The 5,145-nt window shown below is 36.8% G+C and overlaps 1 pseudogene; it reads left to right on the forward strand.

The window, feature by feature from the left end:
* Window positions 1-276: 276 nt before the first annotated feature.
* LOC105743235 overlaps window positions 277-5,145 on the forward strand; it is a 17,260-nt pseudogene continuing 12,391 nt past the window's right edge.

The following is a 5,145-nucleotide window of genomic DNA, read 5'->3' on the forward strand; positions in this document are numbered from 1 at the left end:
CTGCTCTCTTTCTTCTGTTTCAGAAATTATCTTGAGCATAGTCTTGCCTTCTCTTTGGAACATTTGCTAAATTATACATTCATATTGAGCAGTGTGATAACAGTAGAGCTGTTAAGAAACATTTCATTACTTTGGCTGCAAACACACTGTGCTTTTCCTTTTCCTCTGAAGTACAATGTGGACCCGTGATGTTTAGAGCAATAAAATGCAAGAGGCAACTTCAGGTAGAAGCTTTAGTATTCAGTCTGCACCTTGTTAGGGTGCCTTTCAGCCCCCATGGTGATTATGAGAGATTGTGTCAAAGGTGAGCCACCATTAGCTAAATACCTGAGTAACAATAACTTCAGCGACGTGTCAACCTGAACAAGGCATCTAGAATGAGAAAAAACATACAGTCGCTTTAGGACGTCAATGAAGATCACTTCATAGCACGTTACAATTCATCCAATCTTGGTTTTTGAGAACTTGGTTTTTGTAAACTAAAACAAAAGCTCTTGGTCTGCTAATAGACGTTCAGCTGGGAACTTTTTATACTTTATTGTCTAGCTAAATATCTCTTCTCTATAAGTAACTTTTCTACCTGGCTTCTCTGTTTCTTAGGAATTAAATGTTAAAACTAGGATCTAAAATGTGGTTTTCAAATAAATATTCTTTTAAAAGTAGTTCTTAAACAAATTGTCAAATTTTTTATTTTTATTTTGAAGTGCTATAGAATGAGATTTTTTTTTTCCTCCTGAACACTCAATGGCAAAGAAATGCATGTATTCTGTCCTTGAAGAGCAGTTAACAACTAGCAAACAAAACAATGTGCTTATTTTATTTAGCCATTCCTCAGGGGATGGGCATTTGGATTTCCAAGATTTAGCTATGACAAATTACACTGCTGTAAATATGGGTGCACATCTATCTGCTGTATGAAGTTTTCAGTTCTTCTGAAAAATACCCATGAGGAAATAGCTGGGCTGAGTGGGATGTCCACTCCTAGTTTTTTGAGGCATCTCCACACTGATTTCCATAGAGATTATACCAGTCCATACTGCTGCCTGCAGTGAAAAAGTGTTCCGTTTTCCCCACACCCCTTCCAGTATTTACTATTGGTTGATTTCTTGATGATAGTCATTTGTCCTAGTGTGAGATAAAATATCAGTGTTATTTCAAATTGAACTTCTTGAATGATTGATTATGATGCACATTTTTATATACTTATTTGCCATTTGTATGTATGTATGTATGTATGTATGTATGTATTTATTTTTAATGTATTTGGTATAGGATCTCACTACACAGCTCAAACTCATAGTGATCCTCCTGTTTCAGCCTCCCCAGCACTGGGATTCCAAGTATGCATCACCACACCTGGGCTGCCATTTGTATTCTTTGTCTGAGATGTGAGTATTTATCTCAGATGTGGTATATTTATACAATGGAGCATTATTGAAGTATAAAGAAAGATAAACTTAAGGCTCTTATTGATAAATGGATGCAACTAGAGACCATATTTATCAGCGAAATAAATCAGAACCCCATATGTGAATATCATATTGTCTCCCTAGTGTAAAAATCTGAAAAAGTAATAAAATCTGATAGATATAATTGATACTGTGAAAGGAAAACAGTTAATTCTTAAAATTTTTTGACCAATTTTGCATGCATATATGTGGTAATCTTGACAACTAATCTGAAGACAACAATATGCAATATAACAATTGTTGAATTTCTATCATTTTGTTTAGTGAAATTCTGTATTGTTTTGAATGTTTTTTTTTACTGTTTTTTATTCCCTTTAAAAATAACAATAAATGGGACCACCCACTCGGGGCTATCCTCATGTCCCTCTCTCATACCAGGTGCTTTCTTTCCCCCAATAAATATATTCTTCTCATAACCTAAATAAATAAATAATGAAAAAGAATGTACATTCCTTCTTATTGTTATGATACTCATCATTTAAAAATATACCCCTCTTCTCTATTCAGTGAAATACAGTCTGAAATTTTGTATTGTCATAGTAGTGACGCATAAAATATGTGTAACTCGAAATAACAGAAACAATATTTCAAGGAAGTTTTCTGCTTTAATTGGATCTACATTAAGATTCTCTGCATAGATATGAACTCACTATGTGTTTCCTTCTCAGTAAAATATATGTGGCCTCTCTACGTCTTTGAAAGGCAACAATTTGATGTGATTGAAGCAGCTAATGTGTACAACCACATAATGCATCACTTCCTTTTCCATTAGTGAAAATTACCTAGCCTAATCTTTAAAACTATTTTTCCACTAATGTTTAACCCAAGTATCCTACTTGCTGTCCTAGGAAAAACTATACCCATTCATAAGGCACTTCTAACATGACCTCTTTAATTGACAATTATTATACCCTGAAAACCACTCAGGAAAGACATTTGAGTAAAAAGAATGAGAAATCATTTTTTACAATTTCAGGAAATTAAATTTAAATTTTAAAAGGTGATTATCTTTTCTCCGATCTTTGTTTATACTAGATCTACTGTGCCATTTGATATTAGAGCTATATCGTCCTCTATAGAGAATCTGATTTTATAAATCTATGGAAATAATATTAACGGTTTTATCTTCCACTACACTGTTATTTTTCCCATTTCCTGTTAATAAGATTTCTCATCACTTTCGTATAGTCACACCCACTACTTTGCTTAACTCAGCAAAAACTCAAATCATATCACTAAATTACAGAAGCAAACAAGAAATGGAACTAATTACTTGGGATCCGATCTAAAAAGTCACTCGTTATGAACTCAAATTTTTTCAATGTTCAGTTTTAATTCATGCCAACAGAGACTTCATTATACTTTTGTGTTACTTGAAAATACTTGTGACTTAGAGGGCAATCTATAAATAACTAGAAAATGTCAACATATGATATCTTCAGTATTACCTTTGTTAACAAGACATTATTTTCTGAAACTACACTTTTGAGGGTGGGTGTAGAGAATGTAAGACAAGGCTGGGGCTATATTGCTGGGGTTCATGTCATGATGGGGATTTTTACCTCTTTTGTGTCTGATGGAACAAATGGAGAGGCACGGCTGGAGGATCCGCAGTGACAAAGGCGTGCGGATGGTCAGGGACAGGACCTCAGCTCTAGGGTACAAAGACACGTCACCTTAGTTCTTCCAGCAAGAAGGCAGCACAGAACTAAACTCCCTGACCTCATTCCTTTCATTTTGTATGCCTTTGTGAGCTTCACACTGGCTGTGGCCAGAGGATCCCTCAACAGCAAGCAAGCCACCATAGCAACGCACTCCACAGACAACTAGTCCATGCTTTGCAGAAGGCATTGCCCCGGCAAGTAAAATAAACCACGCCCATTCTGTTCCTTTTTTTCTGCAAACTGTAGCTCTTGAACCATGCCACTAAAGCCCAAATCTTTGCCAACACGAAATGGTTCTTCCTAATTAATTACTGTTTTGTGATGTCATCGAACAAAATTTAAATGAAAAGGAAGAAATTATAATGTAATAGAAGCAATAGTACTTTAATTTAAGCATTTTGAATTTTATTGCATAGTACAGAATGAAGGATACACTCAAAATCCAAGATCGTAAGCAGAAGTGATTGCTATAATATTCATTTGAATATCGGTGAGCAGAGGATGGGTAAATTAATCATTCTAGAGAGGTCTACAAATAAAACCTTTGAAATACTGGATTAGATTTTCTTATTAAAAATAAAATCAAGAATAATCATGTGAGACTAGTAGAGGTGGTGTCTAATTCCAGGTATAGGCAATTCTTCCCATATATGATAACATAAAAGAATTTATAAAGACTGTAATAAAACCAAACATGCACTAATATTGTAACCTCATAAATTAGATGAAATGCTACAGACATTCAACAAGGCTGGGTCCTCTAAGGAGCCAGTGCTAGACATAAGATGCCTTACAATTGTGGGAGAGACAGACACTCTAGCTGTGAGCCAGACCTCAAGACAAAAGATGAAACAAATGCAGCCACATGCCTCCCTGGGGATGGACATCAGGGAATGACTCTCTAAGTAGGTATCAATCACCTTGAAAAAGCCAGGACGAGTCACTAAGCCAGCCCCTTAGAGGAAAAGGCCCTGTATGTGTTCATGTCCTCTTCCTGCATAACTTGTTTCACCATTTGATCCCAATTTAATCAATTTTACCTGAGCAATTATGCTGTAATATCATTGGTTGACTACAGTTTTGTCACACCTTATGCTTTCCTTGGGAGATCCCATGTGTCCCACCATGGACTCCCTCCTCACCTCGTGAATTTGCTCTACAAAAATCCCTAGGAAGGGCAGGTTCCTTGCCAACCCACTTGGGTCCCCTTCTGGATCTCTCTCAGAGAGAAGCTTTCTTTCCCTCAAAGAATATAATCTGCTCTTAATTTCCATTGTTCCTAAAATTCATTCTTTGATTTTAGAGAACATGAGCTCCTCCCAGATATCTTTCAGGATGAGAGTTTCTTCCCCTGTATCACTCCTAACCAAACATCAGATCTCCAATATTCTGGCCATATGTTAACCTGCAATTGCATTTAGCAGATTTCCCTGCATATTCATCGAGCTAATACTCTTCCTACCCCAGCATTGCTGCAAGCAGTATTATTCCTTCTGAAATCACTTGGTGAGCTTTCTTTTCTTAATGACCAGAAATCCAGCAGGCCGAGTAGCAATGTAAGTCTGTCTTGTTGCTCACCCGACACCTTATTGATGGCCAATAAAATGAAGAATGTTTCCATTTCTATTTTCTTAACACACTAGATAGTTATTGGTCAGGTTTCCTATTTTTGAAGCATATGACTTCTTGTTCTTTGTTAGTGTGTCAAAATAGATTTGCCAGTCTTGTAGAGAATATGACTACCTTGGGAGAGAACTTTTGAGAGTCAGTAAACTTTAGCAAAAGTGTTTGCACACAAATATCTTATTACGTGAGACTGCTGTCGGGCGCCCTCCCGTCCAGCAGGAAAGCACTCAACACGATTTGTGCGGCGGAAAGGCTTTAATCATTCTCCTGAGTGATGCACCCCGAGAGAGCACAGTTCCTCTCTCCGTCCCTCTTCCTGTCTCTGACCCTCCGCGTCGCGGAGCGTTTCTTTTATATCCTCACACTGTCCAATCGAGGGTTGATAC

This window comes from Octodon degus, unplaced genomic scaffold, assembly GCF_000260255.1.
Source record: "Octodon degus isolate 3935 unplaced genomic scaffold, OctDeg1.0 scaffold00006, whole genome shotgun sequence".
NCBI lineage: Eukaryota > Metazoa > Chordata > Mammalia > Rodentia > Octodontidae > Octodon > Octodon degus.